Source organism: Berghia stephanieae, chromosome 2 (assembly GCF_034508935.2).
Source record: "Berghia stephanieae isolate SIO BIC M18660-M18661 chromosome 2, UCSD_Bste_1.3, whole genome shotgun sequence".
NCBI classification, from domain to species: Eukaryota; Metazoa; Mollusca; class Gastropoda; order Nudibranchia; family Aeolidiidae; genus Berghia; species Berghia stephanieae.
The window spans coordinates 50,838,960-50,858,959 of NC_088361.1; the positions used below are offsets into that span (position 1 = coordinate 50,838,960).

The 20,000-nt window shown below is 35.7% G+C and overlaps 1 protein-coding gene across 3 annotated transcripts in view; it reads left to right on the top strand.

Moving 5' to 3' along the window:
* LOC144965111 (uncharacterized) overlaps positions 1-20,000 on the top strand; it is a 72,865-nt gene that overhangs the window by 16,933 nt on the left and 35,932 nt on the right. The window contains exon 1 of one of the 3 annotated variants that reach the window (XM_078900051.1): positions 8,345-8,501. The exons of 1 other annotated variant lie outside the window; for it this stretch is intronic. The gene's annotated coding sequence lies outside the window, so the exon portion shown is untranslated. Of the gene's footprint in view, positions 1-8,344; positions 8,502-20,000 lie in introns of those variants that run through there. One more of the 3 variants, XM_078900050.1, reaches the window with a different exon arrangement.

The window sequence follows — 20,000 nt, forward strand, 5'->3', positions numbered from 1 at the left end:
TGGCGATGATGACGATGAGGAGGAGTAGGAGAATGATGATGATGATGATGATGATGATGATGATGATGATGATGATGATGATGATGATGATGATGATGATGATGATGATGATGATGAATTCAATTAGGCTACTAAGGCAATGTGGAAACCAGGGAAATATTGAATCCAATGCGATTGCTTTCCCGTGACAGCGACTCGTCCCTGTGGTGTTTGTACTAAATTAATGTCAAAGGTTACCACCGACTACTAATTCAACTATTGTGTCATTCTCATTCGTGCTGGCTCAGCACTTTCCAATACTACAAATATCACCAACAGCACCATTTAATCTGCTATCACCGTTACCGTCACCGCCATAACCACTGCATCTATCACTGCAGCTATCAGTGGGTTACACTGATTGATGCGATAAGCATTTTTTTGTATTTTGAGTCACTTTCGAAATATCTCATGGAGATTTCTATATCATCTAATTCAATGTCTCACTGGCTCATGAATGCAATTATGACGTCATCATAACAACCAGAAAACAGCCCACCTGATGTTGAAGTGTCATATATTAAAATCATTATTTTAAAGGGATGTCATTCTGTAGAAATCGTGGACTTCCGGTGAAACATGGAACATCAAAATGAACTGACTTGATTGCTATTAGACGTGGGAGAATGTAACAATTTTTCACACTCATCAGTCCACTCATTTTGACCAACGTGCACATATTTGCAGGTCTGTTACCCCAGTGCAATTATGGGTTTGATTTAACATTGTTGCAATGGACAATAGTTTGAATTGATTCGAGTCTATTTCCATTACAACAATAAGCCCATAACAATTTGTGTCAAACCATCAAATAAGTACACGGTCGAGTTTGACTACTAGAGTTCACGAAGGCCACGATTTGACCCAACTTTGTGCTGATGAATTATTTCGATAAATTAGATTTTTAGCGTCTATTTCAACATGTTCATCAAAACTCAAAAGAGTCGGCATCAGTCATTATCTTAACATTCCTTTGGTCCTAGACTGGACGTGATTAGCATAGATTACTTACTACCATTAAATGGATACGTATTTAGATGACAAGACAAGGTAAGAATCTCTTTTCTAACGCATTACTTTTGACATACTCAACGTTGTGTGAAAATGTATGTGTGAACCGACGAAGGAGAATATCTCAAACAACATCTATCTTAGTTTAGTTCCGGTCTGTTTGGCGGCTTTTATTCAAGTGTCAACTATTCTACACTAATTAATTTCATTTTTACAATTCGATACTAATCGACACAATTTCACTTTTTTTTAGGTAAGATTGATAACCTTAGATCAAAAATCAATGGCAATTTTTAAAAGAATTAATAAGCACCTCATATGGTTTGATCTTTTCGTTTTATTTTTGATTATATTACATTTCCTTGTATGTTATTTTGTTTTGTTTCTAGTTTCTAGTTTTGTTGGGAATTTTTCTCTATATTCGCTATTTCTCTTACTTCATCTCTTTCTTAATTGTATGTGTGTGTGTTTGTGTGTGTATGTGTGAATGTGCTTTTTTTTTTATTGTTGAGGAGGGTTGATGGTTTCCTTTTTGTTTGTATTGAGGGGTTGGGGTTGTTCTTGTTCATCGTTGTGTTGGGCATTAAAAAAGATTTGTGTTATATTTTTTTTTTCTTCTATTGTTTCAACGCTTTTTTCAATGTTCCCTATTTTATCACTAAGCACTGAAGTGTGGACACAAAATTAAGCACGCACACGTTCAAGTAAACCTGGTGTGAAAATTAGCTCTTTTGCATCATGATGCTGTCTCAACATGTTTAGACGGAATATTAACAATCAGCGGTACAAACTGACATCTCTTATATTTTGGTTGTCCAGCAGGTAAACACAATGATAAATATAATATGATAAGTCATATAATTATATTACCAAGGAGAAGATAACATCAAGACAAAATTTATTGAATTGGGGCTTGAACTCGAGAAGGAACCTAATTGACATCACTCAGCTCTTGTTATTGTTTTTAGATAGCCATTTTGGTGATTAGTTCTCACTATATTAAATCAATCAGACTATAAAAGTTCAAGGTTAATATGTTTATATCTGACTGGCAGATGTAGAGAGCATTTTATCTAGATCATAGCATCAATAATTGCAGTGTGATTATTCTGACCACCCCCTTCATTAAGCATTTCCTCTCCCCCCCCCCCCCCCCCCCCACCCCCCACCCCCACACACACACCCCTCCTCCCCCGGGCCCATCATATTTTTTTTAATCTTTGCCTTCTGCCACCCACCCTCCTTGCTACTGCCTTGTCTGCCATCAGCCAGCCCCCTGTCATAACAGAAGGTTGTGTATCTGTCCATACAGTAAACACTCTTGAATGATGTGGGACACCTGTCTGCGGTACATTGACATAATAGTTTTTTTCAATTTGACCATAAAACATTCCTTACTTTATTATCGATTACTTGAAATAACTCCCAATTTGTCAAAAAGTCATATAAATGAAATGTCGAAGTCCCCGTGTTAAAACCATTAATTTGACAAACTGGAGTCGTTAAGATCTGTCTACAATAATGGGTTAACTGCCGTCCTCTGGAAAAACATGTAGCTATTTAAAAAGTTGGCTAGAAAACGAGTCCTTCAATTATCGATTGATTTAATATAAATCGATTGATATTCGAATGATGAGTTTTCTGGCCAAATGTTTAAATACGTGGTGTTTTTTTTCAGAGTACGGCAATTAATTGGTGAATATCGATAACTTAGAATAACTCCCAGCTTGTCAAAAAGTCTTATAAATGACTTATCGAATTTGCATTGTTAAAACTATTTGACAAACTGGGGCATTATGATCTTTCTATATTAAGAAAAAGGTTTGAGTCAAAATGAGATACAAGGTTTTGTCATTTTGCGATAGTGCCGTGGTCAGGTGGAGTGTACCAAGGATTATATAGGTCTAGGAAAGTGTGGCATCGATATTGCAGATCTTGCCTCTTCGTATAGTACATACACGGGGCATTGAGTGCCGCGCTGATTGGGACATGACACATTTTTTAAAATCTGGAGCATTCCCCTCCAATTGTCATCATCGTCATCATCATCATCATCATCATCATCATCATCATCATCATCATTATCGTCATCATGATTCTCGTCATTATTTTCATCATCATTATCTTCATCATAATTATTATTGCTAAGAACCACCACATACTGACGAAGATAATGCACTCCACTCACAAGCAATTGGACTAGTCGTGATTGGATGAGAGGCTGGGTTAAAAAGACGCCACAGATTTTGACTTTGTAGGTGAATAGCTCTTCAGGACCACTTTCTTTGGTTTCACAAGACCCACTCTCTCTCTCTCTCTCTCTCTCTCTCTCTCTCTCTCTCTCTCTCTCTCTCTCTCTCTCTCTCTCTCTCTCTCTCACTCTCTCTCTCTCTATCTATCTATCTATCTATCTCTCTCACCCTCTCTCTCTCTCTCTCTCTCTCTCTCTCTCTCTCTCTCTCTCTCTCTCTCTCTCTCTCTCTCTCTCTCTCTTCTCTCTAAATATTTTTTTTTTAATTCTGCCCTTCCGCCGCGACATCATAAGATACCGTCACCTAGGCATTCCATGACGGAATATAGACAATTCATCAAACAAGATGTCCTTTGTCAAAAGGAATCACCCATGTAGTCCAACTAAGCAAATTGGGGGTTAATAATCTTGCCCAAGGAAAAACACGAAAATGCCTGAAGCGGGGATCGATTGCACTGTGACCTGAAAAGCCCCGGGTTCGAGCCCTGCTTCAGGCATATTCGTTTTTATTCCTTGGGCAAGACTATTAACCCCCAATGTTCTCAATATATATATATATATATATATATATATATATATATATATATATATATATATATATATATATATCCCTATCTATCTATCTAAATATCTATCTATCCCTACCCTCTCTTTCTCTCTCATAATGTGTTCATACCATATGCTCCACGTGGCTCTCTATATCAGAAACAATGCTTACAGGATTTGATGAAATTATTATCGATGTTTTACTTGCATTTGTGATTTTTAGATTGATCTAAAAAATCAATCTGTACTTTGTGTCTTGTCGTTGATTTTTTTTCCGCAGTTAGACCTACTTTCACCAAAACAAAAGCGAAGGGTTTCGATCGTTTACCTGCAAGGATTCTTTCATCCAGGGATGATACCGACTATTTGATAAGTCATTAGTCAACCGAGATACGTGCCTTGCCCGATTTGGTTACATGTCTGGGTATTTGGGTGTTAGATAATGTGAATGTGTACACAAGAAATGGTGTGATCATATCTAAACGGAATGGCGTTGAGTTATTTCTGTACTGGTTGGCACTTTGCACTCATAGTATATTAAGTAGACGGAATGAACTCGAAATCAAATTTTTCCTTTATTATCTTTCTTCTCTTTATCATTATTCTTGTTGTTACAGTAAATCCACCAAAACCAAGAAATTCTTCAGCATTAAACGATGCACATCTATGCTGGATCAAGTGAGTCTTATGATCTGTCAGTCTGTCGGGGCACGCAGACTGTACCAAACTATAGTTTCAAAAATTCTAAACGCGACTTGAACGCAATTGGTCATACGGGACTAAACATGATATCCCTTCTGAAGTCCGTTAATAAATGGGCCATATCTTAGTTGAGTCCCCGAGTGTTATATCAAATATGACCCACCGCCTTTGCCTGGTATTATATCGGAATAAACAAGATTTTCAAATGGAGTTTCAAATCAATATAATTAGATTTAGTAAATGTTTTCAAAGTTTAAAAATCAAACTCATATACCTCATTGAAGTTTGTATGTTATTTAATAAATATATTTTAACTCAGATTTTATAAGTTAAGCATAAGGTTTATTTTTAGCATTATACCCGCCCGACACAAAACCGTTTTGTGAGATCGGTTTCAAATAGTATGTATGCATCCGTCAACATTTCGATTTGGACCCAACCTAACATACGAGTTAAACCACTGCTTCACCGTGATGCATACCATCCTACGTTGTTGGTTTTTGTTGTGTTTTGTTTTGTTTTGTTTTTGTTTTTGTTTTTTGTTATGGTTTGGGGGTTGTTTTCAATGTTTGTTTGTTTGGGATTTTTATTGGGAGGGGAGGTTTTTCTAGTTTGTTTTTTGTTTGTTTGTTTCTTGGTTGGATGTTTTGGAGTTTCCTTTTGTTGTTGGGTTTTGTTTTTTGTTTTTGTTGTTGCTGTTTTTTTGTGGGGTTTTTGTTTTTTTTTTTTTTTTGTTTTGTTTTGTTTTGTTTTTTTGGTTTTTTTTTGGGGGGGGGGGTTTATTGTTTTTTGATTTTATTTTCGATTTTTCTTTTATGTGGGGGGGGGGGCGAGGGGGGGGAGGTGTTTCTTTTATTTCTTTTTCCATCCAACAGACATTGGTACTTTACTGACTTCTACCTCTACAAGTCTTTCTAGGAGAGACAGGATGAACATTGCAAAAACTAGATTGGTATAATAAAGTATCAGAAATACTTCTCCGCCTTACACTTTGATAAAAGACGTTATTGCCATTTGGACCAAAATACTTTTAAGCCTAAATATTTAAACCAACGTGCGTATTTTGTATGTTGTCTGATAACCGAACGCTATTATGTTTTATTAAGCATTGCTGTAGCTAATGTGGAAAATATTTCGCGTTACTTTGGGAGTATTTCCATGACAAAAATGAAACCGCAACAATCTGGGATATCAGACTTAAAACAAGGACGCCCAGACGGAGACATTCTGACATATTGAGGTCCATCTTTAAAGATGAGATTTAAATAGTTTTATAGAAAAGGGGATTTATCATTGTACAGCATCAGAAATACAGTTATTTGTCAAATGTGTGTGTGAAATGTGTGTGTATGTGTGAAATGTGTGTGTGTGTGTGTGTGAAATGTGTATGTGTGTGTGTTTAGGTGTGTGTAAGTGTGTTTGCTTTGTTTTGTTTTCGTTTTGTTTTATTTTATTTTTTTTTTGTCTGGACCTCTTAGAAGACATTCAAAAACCCTGGTTTGGTCATTGACCACCATACTTTTTTAACATCTCATGATTGCCAAGGTCAAAGGTCACAACACGTTTTATGATCTCTCTCTCTCTCTCTCTCTCTCTCTCTCTCTCTCTCTCTCTCTCTCTCTCTCTCTCTCTCTCTCTCTCTTTCTCTCTCTCTCTCTTTCTCTCTCTCTCTCACACACACACACACACACACACACACATAACATGTTTATGAGATCTACAACAGATCAGCAGTACGAATTTTAAAAGTCCAGAAACGACAACAATCAATAAACTGCCGCACTCTGGGAAATCACGTATTTAAAAAATTTGGCCAGAAAACTCGTCCTCCAAATTTCAATCAATTTAGATGACCCTCATCTTGGCAAAAGCTATTAAAACTGGGACTCCACGCAGTCCCAGGTTTGAGAGTTTTAGCCAAGATGAGGGTCATTTAAATCGACCGATATTTGAAAGGTGGATTTTTCTGGCCAAATCTTTAATTACAAGGGTTTGTTTTTTTCAGTATATGACAGTGAACTGCTTAAAACGACTAATTCATCCTGCATTCCCTAACCCAAGGAATTGGCATTGAACATGGACAATCTTGTCCCGGGAAATATCCAATTACATGAAAAAAAATGGGATTCATTGTTATTGTTACATTCTCCATGCATTTACTTATTTTCTGTTGTCTGAGAATTAGATTAAGAAGATTCAAATAATATTTATTATAAAAATAATAATAAACTCCGGCTCTGTTGGCCTATATATTATTTTTATTTGTTTTTGTTTGGTTTTTTGGGGGTGTTTTTTGTTGGGTTTTTTTTTTTACTTTGCTCTTCTTCCCCCTCCCATCCTTATCTATTTATCTATCTATCTACCCATCTATCTATCTATCTATCTATCATTGGCTCCCTGTTAACAGCCGACTTATGTTCAAAATTTTATGCTATGCTTTTAAATGTTTTAATAAGACAGCTCCTGTTTACCTACAAAACATGGTTAATCTCTATGTGCCGGAGAGAGAACTTAGATCCAGTGGTCATGATCTCTTCCATGTTCCTCGCTGTAGATCGTCTTTTAGTGAAAGATCTTTTAGCCAGTTGGCACCCGTCTTATGGAACCAACTGCCTTCATCCCTCAAAAAAGGTCCGACATTTGAAAACTTTAAAAAGAAACTTAAAACACATCCCTTCAGGAAATCATTTGATGTTTAACATTTCTATTAGGCCTACATGTTATAGATATCCTAAATTTTCATCTTGTAGCACAGTGCGTGGTAATTAAATTACAAATTGATTAATGCGATTAATATGATAGATTTTATGCTTAAATTATCGATTTATTGTTGTGTTTTATTTGCATTGTAAAGCGCCTCCGAGCAAAGTGTGGATCTAGGCGCTATATAAATTCATTCATTATTCATTATTATCTATCTATCTATCTATCTATCTATCTATCTATCTATCTATCTATCTATCTATCTATTTATTTATTTATTTATTTATCTATCTATCCATCTATCGCTCTATTCATCTATTTATATATCTATCTAGCTAGCTATTATTTATCTAGCTATCTATAGATACGTATATATCCACTCATCATCTTTCTATGTGTCTATATATTTATCACGTCTATATATATATATATATATATATATATATATAGAGAGAGAGAGAGAGAGAGAGAGAGAGAGAGAGAGAGAGAGGAGAGAGAGATAGATAGATAGATAGATAGATAGATAGATAGATAGATAGATAGATAGATAGATAGATAGATAGATAGATAGATAGATAGATAGGTAGGGAGACATATAGACGTGATAAATATATAGACACATAGAAAGATTATTTATATATGAATATATATATATATATATATATATATATATATATATATATATATATATATATATATCCGAACCACGTAATAGCAGCAGCAACAACAACTAAAGCAGATGCTGGGAGAGAAACATTTAAAACAGTAACATTGCAAATAAATAAAAACGAAATAAAAACAGTAGGAACTGCCGTAGAAATGGCAATAATAAAAACAAAAATACAAAACAAGTAAAAGTAAAATACTGGACAAGATTATTATATATCGCGTGTAAAGGCAGCGTGGTTTGGTAACCACATAGTGACAAATACTACCTGATTCCTTAAGCGTTAGGGCGACACAAGTGACAGTTACATTCGTCAGAACGCTTAGCCGTCAAGAAGGAACAGTCATGGAGGTATGAGAAGGGGAGGGGGGGGGGGGGTCTGAGGAGGGGGACAGGGATGCAATCGGTTGGGCAACTGTCCGAGGATTACGACCCGTCACGGGGCAGTAGATGTTTTATTTCTTTTAGAGCTTCGTTGTTTAAATTTGTGGCGTCTTTCTTTCTGGGCCGATTGGATATACCCATGATATAAGAGTGAAGTTCTCAGGATTTATTCAATTTTATCGGTGTGTTGATAGATTGGTAAATTATACACTTTTATTGATGTCATTATTATTATTATTATCATTTTCATCATCATCATCATCATCATCATCATCATCATCATCATCATCATCATCATCATCATCCCTCACAAAGATTATGACCTCGCCAAAAGTCGCCGTTGAAAGTTTAAATACAAATGTGTTCTGAGATCAAAGACATGTCAATAAATCATGACAAAATAGGTCTTAGTTTAACAATCACATACATATAATATGGTTAGAAAGAAAAAAAAACATAAACATGCATGCAATAATTCAAACTGCTTCGAATAAATAATGCAGTTCGTGATGTTTTCAAATAATATTAAAGATGGATGGTCGACGGATCAAACCTCTGAAGTCTCGATGTTCACGATCGGTGGATCAAAACTCTGAAGTGTACATACGAGCTTTGCGCACCATGTTTTTATTCAATTTTGGGCGGATCAGACCTCGGATGTTTGATCCGCCGACCATCGATATGAAATAGTTGTTGGGCTGTGCCACAGAAAGATGTAATTATGAAATTGAATGCAATCTTCAATTTAATATACGAAAACAGATCAAACAGACGTTTCTGGTTTCCTCTTTATCAACAAAACAGGATGAATGAATCACTATCGACGAATGTGATAATGTGGTAGTGTCGTTGTTAAGATGAAAAAAACAAAAACATTGATAGGCAGGAAATAGTATGTTTCTATGTAAGGAAGCACGAATAATAATAGAACAATAGATATTTATAAAAGGTGCTCAATTAAGTCAAAAGAGGCGGAACTGTGTAATGTTGTATAGAAAGTGAAATAAAATAAAGTGTAGACTATTGTTGGAAAATAGATACAATGGAATTGGAAATAAACACAAAATATAAGGGATGTCGGTATTAGTATAATCATGTGTGGCAGTAACAGCAGCAGAAGCAAAGATAGTACTTTTAGTAGTAGTAGTAGTAGTAGTAGTAGTAGTAGTAGTAGTAGTAGTAGTAGTAGTAGTAATAATAGTAGTAGTAGTAGTAGTAGTAGTAGTAGTAGTAGTAGTAGTAATATTAGTAGTAGTAGTAGTAGTAGTAGTAGTAGTAGTAGTAGTAGTAGTAGTAGTAGTCAAAGTAGGAATGTTACTGGTATGTAATTTAAGGAAAGAAGTAACTCTACTTTCAGAATTATTGTTATTATTCATGCTATGCGTTTTGGTACGATACTCACAACATCCACCAACATACCAACACACAAAACTAGGTGTGAACGTTTATAGTCTGATAGATGAGAACTAAATATTAAAATGGCTATCTAAACCGATAACAAAGGCCTGAGTGACGTCAACTTCCTTGTATACTGTGAAAATTCCAATGACAATTACCTTAGAATTAAATGCTAGATTCCAATACGAGTCCCAATTATCTAAGGGTCGTTTAGGAGAGAAACGTGTTTTGATTAATTATTTTAGAATAATTCATTCAGTTATAAATACACCCTCGATCCACACGTATTTCACCCGGCAGTCAGTGCCTGAATTCATTGGATCGATTTATTTAATTAGATATAACAATAACAATTGCGCCGATGGTATTTGTTACTATAACGCTTAAATTCGCGGCTATGTGGTTTTGTTGAATGGCACTTGCCTTCGGACCCTGAAGGTCCAGGGTTCGAGTTCCGCTCTGAGCGACGCATATTTGAGTCCTTGGTAAAAGCTCTTCACTCACAGTCTCTCACCATTCTCAGGTGTAAAATGAGTACCTGACTGTTGACAGCCGGGAGAAAAAAATGTAATATCGCCTAACAGATGTCTCGTCCTACATGTTAAGTGTTGCTGGTGGCTTATGCTGATAAATTCTCATGTTCGTTGGTTTGTTTGGTTGTTGTTTTTTTTTGTTGGTTTTATTTTTTGGTTCTTTTTTTTTTTGTTTGTTTATTTTTTTATTTTTGTTTTTGTTTTTTGTTGTTTTGTTGGGTTTTTTTGTTGTTGTTTTTTGTTTTTGTTTTTTTTTTTTGTTTTTTGTTTTTTTTTTATTTGGGGTTTTTTTTTGGGGGGGCGGGCTTTTTTTTTTGTTTGTTTGTTTGTTTTTGTTTTTTTTTTTTTTTTTTTTTTTTTTTTTTTTTTTTTTTTTTTCTATTGTTTTAATGCAATTATCTCTTCTAGCGTTAAACAGAGGCAATAAATGTTGACGTCATTAAGGCCTCTTAAATTTCAAGAACTATTTTAGCCTTTGAATTATTACGTTATTTAAATATTATGTGTGTTCAATAAGAGGGCAGAAATATGTACATTAGCTTGATATATTAAATGTAAGAATAGGTTCTAGGAATTTGTATTTTATTTTGTGCAAAAACCTCTTACGTTGGTTTACATTAAAGATACGTTGTGTTTTCAATTTAAATCTCCAGGATGATGAATTAGTTGAGCAATACATACACGTAATAGGCTTCAACAGTCGTGACGTCACATACCTCGCATTGACGCATAGTAACTTAGTAACTGGTTCTAAACTTTCCCCTATGAAATACTTCTCTGACGAGCATAAAAGTGTATCCAGAGGAGAAAAACATTATAAATCAGATCATGTTATGACTTTAATACATTCTCATTACTTAACATGTAAAAAAGTTCTAGCAAGCACGAAGAATAAAAAGTACCGATTTTCTTTGTTTAGAACCAAGCTGCTAGTTGCTGGGCGGACGTGGCGTCAGACTATTGAATCTAATTGTTGTCAAAGAAGGACAGTAATATTATGTTTAACCAGTTATCTGTTTCACTCATTGAAAGTCCCAGATTTGCGAGTTTTTGCCAAGATGAGGGTCATTTAAATCGATCGATATTTGAATGACGAATGCTCTGGCCATTTTTTTTAAATACATGTTTTACAGAGTACGGTAGTTTGCTGGTTAAGATTCTTTGTGTCATTGTCTTCTACTCGTCGCTTTGTTTTGACGTTTGCTAGAGTTTGTTGGAAGTAGAATAGGAGAATAAAAACTACATTATTCCACTTCATTTTAACAGACCTTGTAACTACAGTGCGCCGCATTTGGGAAATTGTTCGAAATTGCAACACAGGAGAATCTTTCAAGAATCTTTTATCCCTTCTTTCGAATAAATTGGTTGTGTTTGTCTTGTTTGGTCTCTATGTTTTGGTCGAAATAGAGGCTTAAGGATTTAACCTTAAGAATAACTGAGTGGTCAAGATAACATTTGGCGTCAAAACCTCATCTTTAGGTTAGAACCCTGATAATTACAAAGAACTCTTAAAACTGTCCCTAACGTTACTATAATTGTGTGTTCATGGAACTCTGTACTTTTTTCTCTCTTTTATATATTTCCCTTCTATTTTTGCTTCGTGACCTAGATAACTAGACAACTAGACTCATGTTGTTTTGATCGGTGAGTGGACAGAAAATGGGCCCAATTTTATGTAAGCGGACTAGATCTAGTTATTTACAGTCTAGAAAATGACTTGCTAGTCTTAAGCCTAAGTGACTAAAAAATCGGATTTTATTAACGTTTTCTAGTCTCTGACTAGCTAGGTTCTTGCCTAGAAGTGGGCGTTGTAAGAACAGTGACTAATTCGGCTATTTTGTGCTGGTAACATGGTCTCTAGTACACGAAGGCAGGTAAGATACCAGTCTTAATACTTTCAACGCAAAATATTTCCAAAGAGGAAATTAGCAACATTCCGGTATAGATAATATTTCGTTCTGTTTCATATTTGAACATTGTTTTTGCCATGATGAATCAAATCATGTGGTGTTGACATTCGACTACAATAATGTCCGTGGTCGACAGTCAATTATATATTTAGGTCAATGACCGTTTCATTGAAACTCAAACAAATGGAACCAAAAGCAAAAAAAAAACAGGAAGTGTGTTCTGATGAATCACATCATTTCAGTCAGTTACAGTGTCAGCAGAATAACTTTTGTCTCCACTATACTTTCTAATCGTTTTTTTTTTTTTGGGGGGGGGGGGGGGGGGGGGGTTTCTTTATTTGTTTGTTTGTTTTGTTGGTTGTTGTTGTTGTTGTTGTTGCTGTTGTTGTTGTTGTTGTTGTTGTTGTTGTACTTTGAAGCGAACGATTCCACTTTGAGTCTTCGTTCACTTGCAACTCGTGAGCTGGTTAGTTGATTCGGGTATTTTTTAAAATTTTAGTTTTTACTCACAAAAATGTGTACTTTCTACTATCTACACTTATCTTACAGATTTTAAAGCCAGTGTCAATAGCAATAGGACACTTTTTGCCTTTTTCATTCGTAACCGACGTATTTTCCTTCCCAATCGAAGCTCTCTCAATCTAATAATAGCTGCTATCTTGTCGACGCTATGATGTATCCTAGTAACTAGTCTCGGACTAAGGTTGAAGTCCGGCCTCAGCAAATGACTAAAACTTGGCTAAACTTAGTCCGAAAGTTCCGCGATTTTAATCCGGGAGTTGCTTGGTCAGCTCACATAAAATCCAATTTTTTTAAGTCCTTGACAAAAGTCAGAGACTAAGCGCTAGTCCGCGTTCATGAAATCGGGCCCTGGAAGCGGAATGGGTTAACCTACTTATCATCCAATGAGAATCAGGCTATCGATACAACTCATTGCTTTTTATAGCCCTTTCATTCTCTTGTCAAATGAGGGTTTGTTTTTTGTAATGTTTTGTTTTTTATTTTTTTGTTTTGTTTTGTTTTTTGTTGGGTTTTTTTTTGCGGGGGTGGGGGAGGGTTATGGTTTTGTTAATGTTAATTTATATCGTTTGTTTTGTTTATTTGTTTGTTTGTCTGTTTGTTTGTTTGGGGGGGTGGGTTGTTTTGTTTTGTTGTTGGTTTTTATTTTTTATTACTTTTATTTTATTTAATTTTTAATTTTTTTAAATTTGATTTGTTTTTTACGTCCATCTGACTTATGGATCTATAAACCGGAAAATATCATCTGAAAACATTGTCAAAGCAAATGTTGGCGATTTAGCCTGTTAATTGAAATGTCGAAAGTGCGAGTAATCAAGTGAATGGTGTTGCACATTTTTTTCGACCGCTTTTTTTCCTCGCTATATACAGAGAAGTTGAATGAAATGTATAACGATTACATTCTCAATAAAGAGATCTTAAAACGATGTTCAAACGCCAAATTCTAAAACGTAGCAAAATGCTGCCGTAGGTTCTCTGGAAAAAACACATATTGAAGCTTTTTGCCTATAAAACTCATTCTTCAAATATCAATCGATTTAAACGACCCGCATCTTGTTTTTTTTTAAATCTCAAAACTGGGACTTAATTTTTTATTCATTCATTGAAAACTCAAAATGTCTCCCAAAATTATGTTGCCTAAGTTCACAGATTTCCAAAGTTGATTATGATTCATAAAAATTCCTAATTTTCACTTAATTGAGTAACTTCGATAAAGTGGCCATTTTTTTTTCTAGAACAGGGCTGACTTGAGACTTTTCAATTGGCCGAATAATTGTTTATTTTAATTTGACCAAACAAACGATTCGTGAAATTGTTTGTTTGTTTTAAATTTATAATGGTAGGCGCATATGCAGGTCTCCAATGGGGAAAACAGTACTTGTGCCCTACTATAGTAACGGGATTATTATTTAATTATTCTTTCGCCTAATGGACGAGGGAGGGGGTCTCCAATGTCTCACTCTCCCCTCTCTCTCTCTCTCTCTCTCTCTCTCTCTCTCTCTCTCTCTCTCTCTCTCTCTCTCCCCTCTGCCCCCCGCCTACATTCCCAACCCCCCTAGTCCTAGCCGTCCAGACGGGCATTACCAGGGTCATCCATTTGTTACAGCGATATGACAGCAAAGGAGGAAATGTTCACCGGGGGGGGGGGGGGGGGAAGGAGGGGGGGAGGATGAGAGACTAAAGGGGTATTAACGGATTTACGCTTGCCCGGCTGGGGCTGGTATCGATAGATGTCAGCCTATCCTTGTGTGTGTGTGTGTGTGTGTGTATGCGCATATGTGTGTATGTGTTTGTTTGCGCGCGCGCGCGCGTGTGTGTGTGTGTGTGTGTGTGTGCAATTGGTGCTATAGACTTTATGAGAAAATTTTACTGTAAATGTTTTTATAATATTCATGTGTATAGCGCATTTCCAGGGTTTCCAAGAATGCGCAGTGCGCCTCACAAAGCTAATTTTGTTCTCCCAACAGGCCAAGTGGAAACACATGTCAATTCTCTCACAAGCTTCACCTGTTAGGCGTTACATTATTTGTGATTTTTCTCTCATATGATACCAATCACCAAATCTTATAATGTTCTCGTTATAATTTAAGTAAGTATATTATCTAATTTGGCTACAATAGCAACAGTCACAACGGTCACCTCTTCTTACCAGTTTGAGACGATAGGAAACATTTTACCTTTTTCAACTGTTCAGATCAGCAAACTGTTGAACTCGACTATTGTCAGTGAGTTTTGTAATAAAACGGTCACTTAACATGCCATTTTGCGATCAATAAATTGTTAGTCGGTGTTTTGTTCGGTTTTATTAAATCTGAAAATCCGCCAGGGCCAAGTTCCCACCCCCCCCCCCCCCCCCCCCCCCCCCCCCCCCCCCCCCCCCCCCCCCCCCCCCACCCGCCCCCGCACAATCGCCAACCACAATCCTCTTTTAAAAAAGGAGAGAAAGGCAAATGAGACAAGGCAGCAGCTTCTAATGGTGTCACATCCCTTTTTAGTCTTTTGTTTTCGTAACTGATTCAATTCCTTTCTCCTTTCATTTCTAAAGAGAACAAAACTAATCTAGAAGCGTTCATAGATATGTACAATTTTTAAAACTTTTTGGCAACATTTCTTTAAACCCTGGCTCAACTTGTCTGAACTCAACTTGTAGATATAAGACTCTAAGTTTCTTCAAATAATATGCCCGCAAAAATTATTGATATAATTGGTCACACTATTTTAAATATGGACGGACACGACGATTATAGGAATCTTGAATTCCTTCGTTTGGAATTTCGAAGAAGTTTCGAATACCGATGTGTAACCTTGGTTGTGCGCATTAAAAATTGATATTGAGTTCGAAATTTCAAAATACTTTTATTATAACCCTCCAATGACCTCACCCACCTTATGTATTACAAAAATGTATCATTCTCTTCACCAACAGGTGAAAATTTTGAGGGAATTTGAAATATATTATTTTACAACATAGGGTTGGGGATCAACATTGTTCGTACAGCCAAGGTTAATTTTTTATCAAGAAGAAAATAATTACTGACAAATCTAAAACTTATAAGACTATTTTTCACAGATTGATATACGAGTAACTTCCAAACCTCTTTTTTATTTCAGTCTAATTCTATCACCCCTTGGCCTTGGCTCAAATTAATACTAAGAACATGTGCTAGACTCAGTCCTTTATGGCGTTTGATTTTCATATAATTTATACTACGCAACTCTAGCATATCCACAAGAAAAATTGATTGCGTAATTTTAAATCTCTCTTGATACTATCAAGTAATAATAATAAACAAAAAATGATGACGCGACCAATCAAAACGCAAGATTTGTGACACACACCCCAAGCCTACCCGCTGCCGAATCGTGCTGATCTGTGTTAATTTCCACAATACTTTGATAAATAAAACAGATGAGTACCTGTCCGTAATAGCCTTTATTTCTCCGAAAATGATGCGATTTCTTCATTAATTAACATCGGTGCATCTTATGCACATTTGCAACCCACATCCTTCATTATCGATGCTGTCTGTAGTCTTCGTATACTTACTTACGGAGGATGTAGTCCACCACAAAAATAGGGTCACAAAAGTTATATTAGGATAATATCTGTTCGTCTTTGTTAATAAAACTAAAATTATAAAACAAGCGCTGATGACGTCCGACCGAAATTTAAAACTACAAAATAGGAGTAGGATTAAAGATAAAATAATCTTTTAGAAAGACATGATTGAATATCTTAAATAGCTAGGTGGCTCCGTAGTACAGTGGTTATGTTGTCTAGACTTTAAGATACTGGGTTCGAATCCCTGTGTGGACAATTTTGTAAATTTTAGTGCAAAAAAATGTAAAAATATTTTTTATTAATGTTTTAGTTATTAAATATTTTTAATACTTTGAATTTATTTATTTTTTTTTGATTATCTGCAAAAAACTCCCAAACCTAGGACTTCGTTTAGCCCCAGATTTGAGATATTTTTTGCCAACATGAGGGTCATTTAAATCGATCGATATTTGGAGGACGAGTTTTCTGGCCACATTTTTAATATGTGTTTTTCCAGAGTACAGCAGATTTGTTGGTACTACTCCAGAGATCCAGGTCCGAATCACAATGATTACTGTAGTAAAGAGGTATTGTTAATTAATGAATTACTTAAATGACAATGGATGCCATTTCATCAGCATTTCCCACTTGTACGGTGCGGAGCAGAAAATATAAGCAATCGACGTTGGGATTCATTGACATCTTGAGATGAAATAAAAGAGTTAAGAGGAAATAATGAATGACCGGATTTACACAATGAACCGGATATAAATAATGATTAGTATAAGTAATTAGTCCTTTAGAGTCGGAATTCATACATGTCTTTATAGCTGTGACAGGACAATAGCAATTGCTTGCTACTCGTTTGATAGGACGCTAAAATAATTTCCGACAAATCTAACAATCGAGCCACCCAATCACTGCTAGAAACATAGGTGTGGGGGAGGGGGTCAGAAAAAAATCTCAACGTCCCCAGGGAGATAGATTCCTATGAGGCCTACCAACTGAGCAATCCAGACCGGTGACAATGAAACGATTTATTTATTTTGGAGCGGTATTCCATCATGAAAGCTACAGTCGGATAAATAGTAGACTGATTTTTTTGTCGGCTTTAATTGATTCAGACATATAAACATGGGATGTATTTGATTACTTGGATGTCTGGTTCGCATAAGGCTCGCCAGCCATCTTTCTTTGTAGCCAAATAAATAATACAGCAAGTCCGCTTAATATATAACTATATATTTATATATATATATATATATATATATATATATATATATATATATATATATATATATATATATATATATATACTAGTAAAAAGCCCGCAATTTCGCGGGGAAAGAACTATTTTCATTCGATACTGTACTCACCATCATTTAATGAGGGCAGATTGGTAAACAACGTTGTCTGTGTAATTTGGTATATCTTCGGTTGATTTTTCTGTGTGGCCCAACTATAGCCTCTGACCCGTGACACAGCAACATACAGTTGTCCGTGTGTGAATACCGGTTGTGGTAAGAAAATCCCCACCTTGCTTAATGTCTGCCCCTGAGACTTGTTAATTGTCATTGCATATGACAATTTTACCGGAAACTGTCTTCTATTTAGAATAAATGGTAAGCCTCAATCCGTTGTTGTCGTCAGATTGATTCTAGGGATAAACACTATGTCGCCAGCTCTACTACCGGTAATTATCTTGGCTTCTAATACTTTTGAACCTAATTTAATTATTAACAAACGGGTGCCAATTAGGAGGCCTGATTTAGGATTTATATTTCTAAGCAGCATGACTGACGTGTTGGCTTTCAAATGTAATGCATGTGGAGGAAGTCCGGGAGGTGTAAGTTCGTTCAAGAATTCAATCGGGTATAAGTTGATGTCAGAGTCACTTTGAATGGAATCAGCACTGCGGTAAATTTGTTCAGCTGATGAGGTCAACCTGGACAGAACGGCTGCATTTATTTTGTCAACATTTTCATGGGTTGTAGTCAAAATTGCTCTCTCTGATAGATAACGTTCATCCGCAAAGTTCAGATTCAAATCATTGTATACAGCATTTATCAAGCATTCTGGGTCATTTTCAGGAAGGCATAGCGCTGTAGGTAATTTAACAGAATACTTTCCTATTTCGCTGAAAACCGGTTCTGTACCATTCCCGATGCGGAGAAGCCAATTTGCAAAACAGTTATTGTCATCAGTAACCCTCATGTTCTTGTTCATGTGAAAAATGGTGACAAAATTCCAAATAATTGAATTGTTAAGTGTGACACTTAATATATCGGCTTCACTTCCTTTGTTAACAACAGGTAGAATTTGCCGAAAATCCCATCCAAGTATAACCACTTTGCCCCCAAAAGGTTTTGAACTGCCTGTTATGTCACAAAATGTCCTGCTCACACATTCAAACACACGCCTGTCCATCATAGGTGCTTCATCCCAAATTATGAGAGAACTACTCTTCAGTAACTTAGCTGTGTCTGATTGGCGACTGATGCTACAGGTGCTGTTATCCGTTATTGGAATTGGAATTTTGAACGTTGAATGTGCTGTTCTACCACCGTGCTGACAAAAGATCAAAGGTGAAAATACAAATTTAAAGAATACTGGGGATGAAGAAGCTTTCGGAATGTCTCCCCTTTACTTAACTTATGGAAAAACAAACACTCTAGCACCTTTAATAACACTTATGACTAACCTCTCGAGCTACCTTTCAATACTTAACAAATCACAATGGCGGCCGAAAATCAAAACAATGGTCAAATTAGGAAATTTTAAACTTTCACATATCTATCAAGGTTTGTTCTAGAGTTTTTAAAATACTTCTCTATCACAAACTGAATAAATAAATGCCTGACAAAATATCAACGGTGAAAATACAAATTTAAAGAATACTGGGGATGTAGGAGCTTTCAGAATGTCTCCCCTTTACTTAACTTATGGAAAAACAAACACCCTAGCACCTTTAATAACACTTATGACTTACCTCTCGAGCTAACCCTAATAGAGAAAAAAACAACTCTCGGACTGCTTTGCACTACCTTTCAATACTTAACAAATCACAATGGCGGCCGAAAATCAAAACAATGGTCAAATAAGAAAATGTTAAACTTTCACAAATCTATCAAGGTTTGTTCTAGAGTTTTTAAAATACTTCTATATAATGACAAACTGAATAAATAAATGCCTGACAAAATATCAACGGTGAAAATACAAATTTAAAGAATACTGGGGATGTAGGAGCTTTCGGAATGTCTCCCCTTTACTTAACTTATGGAAAAACAAACACCCTAGCACCTTTAATAACACTTATGACTAACCTCTCGAGCTAACCCTAATAGTAAAAAAAGAATCAAAATGGCGACTGAAATACCTTCATGTGATCAAGTGAATAATATCACTATGAATGCCACGATTTGCTGAAAAATGCCAACACACACACACATGTATACACCACACACAACACACACACAAACATACACACACACACACACACACACACACACAAACATACAATTAGAACATAATACTACATAACAAAACTGATCACCGCTAAATCAACAACACAACGGAAGTAATAATAATACTTGATGTCATAAATAGATGACGCAAATTGACAACTTTTTACAGTGTCAAAATTAGTTGATTTTGGGAGCCAAGTGTCGTCGGTACATATTTTATGATATTATCTGTTTGACTCAACGAACTTTCAAACTGACTTTAAATTATAAAAGGAAATCAAGTTATCGGTTTATCTATCTGTAAAAAATACATTTCTAATTTTCAAATCTTT